Source organism: Corvus brachyrhynchos, unplaced genomic scaffold (genome assembly GCF_000691975.1).
Source record: "Corvus brachyrhynchos isolate BGI_N302 unplaced genomic scaffold, ASM69197v1 scaffold46, whole genome shotgun sequence".
Lineage (NCBI taxonomy): Eukaryota > Metazoa > Chordata > Aves > Passeriformes > Corvidae > Corvus > Corvus brachyrhynchos.
Window position 1 is genome coordinate 5,942,271 of NW_008238838.1, and position 1,609 is coordinate 5,943,879.

The 1,609-nt window shown below is 55.9% G+C and overlaps 1 protein-coding gene across 1 annotated transcript in view; it reads left to right on the forward strand.

Moving 5' to 3' along the window:
• The window catches only part of DSCAML1 (DS cell adhesion molecule like 1), a gene marked incomplete at its 5' end in the record, with an annotated part of 89,694 nt that overhangs the window by 68,659 nt on the left and 19,426 nt on the right, over nt 1-1,609 (forward strand). The gene's annotated exons all lie outside the window — the stretch shown is intronic.

A 1,609-nucleotide genomic window follows, 5' to 3' on the forward strand; every position in this document is an offset into this window, starting at 1 on the left:
GAGCCGGCCAATTGCCGTCCTGCCTCTCACCCAGCGGGGAATTCGTGCACTGGATTTACTCTGATCCCCCTCCCTCCCCTCCTCTCCCCTCCCCGCCACCATTTTCTTATTAGGAATCAGGTTAGTGAGAGAGCGCATGAAGCTGATTAGAGTTGCTACCACTTGATTAGCTAATGCTCTTCTCCAAGGCTTCCAAAGGGGAGAGGAGGCTCTGGATAACCTGTCTAAGGGCAGTGCGGGGAGGTCTTCTTGCCCCTGGGGTCTGCAGGGCTTGGCCAGCTCTGCTTTCCTCACCTCACATAAATCCCTGTCCATGTGGAGTCCCAGGGCTTGGAAAGAGGCCAGAGATGCCGGTCTTGTCTTGGGACAAGTGGGACAGGCAGGGCTGATGTGGGGAGACCATCTCGGGATGTTTGTGAACAGTTAAACGGGATTTGCCAGAGGGGTGCAGGATGCTGAAGTTCAGCTGAGGATCTGTGTGTCCTGGGAAGCCACCGCTACTGAACCCTTCCCAATTTGGATTTACTGCCTTGATTAGTGGCCAGTGATGGGCTGAGGAAGGCAAGCAGGCCGGAGCATGGCGCAGCACAGGCCAAACATCTTCATTCCGCTGCTGGATATTTACACCCAGCCCCACTGGCTGAATTCTTCATTTCCTCCAGCCCGTGGATAAAAGACCTGTGAAAAAGAATAGCAAAGGCCCTAGAAGAGAGTCAGAGAGTGAATAAACATAACTGTGTAGCACAAGGAGCGCGGGGTGCCGTGGAGCACCATAAAGCTTTTATGGCCCCAAGTGCCTGGTGACCACATGAAATGCCACCAGTGAGTTATGCAGGTCCTTCCGATCACGCAGCAGTAAAACCTTTACAATTCCCTCTGGCACTGCCCCCCAGGAACAGGGATGTGCAGGCAGCCCCCAGCCCTGCTCATGAGGCACCACCCCCATTTTGTGCTGAGGGAAACTCCTGCCCAGGTGTAGCTGCTGCTGCTTAGCCAGGGGACCCCAGGATCCCAGTTTCAAACTTCCCTGCTCTGTAGGGCTTTGCTGCTCGGGGGTGCTGCTGGGGCCTCCTCATTGCGCTTCCCCAGCAGCACAATCCAAAATCCAGCCTCCTCCAAGGTGCCCTGACAGCTCCTTATTTCAGCAGACATCTTTGAAGGTTTTAATTAATCCCATGGGTTGGTGCCATCCTGGGGCTCCTGCTCGGGTGGCTGCAGCGTTTCGGGAAGCACAAGGCTGACACGGTGCCCGGGCACTGTGAGGCAATGCTTTACCCCACGGGAAGGCAGAGGTTGTTCTCTGGGGTGCTCTCTGGACTGGAACTGCTGGGATGGGCTCTGCGATGGCACCGTGGGCAAGGTGCTCTGGGCTGCAGCCAAGCGAGAGCCTGGAAGCTCTGGAGAAAGGAGAATCGCAGCAGAAGCGATCTGGGAAGGAAAGGGGAGTTGTGAGCTCCCTTTGTGGGAAGCTGGAGCAGGGAGAGCTCGTCTGTCGGCCGGAGGGGCGTGTTTGGAGAGGTGCGGATCCACAAGCCCATCCCTGCTCTGCAATAGACTGCAGTGCATTCCCAATTAATTATTCATTAATTATGGAAAACAGGCAGCACCG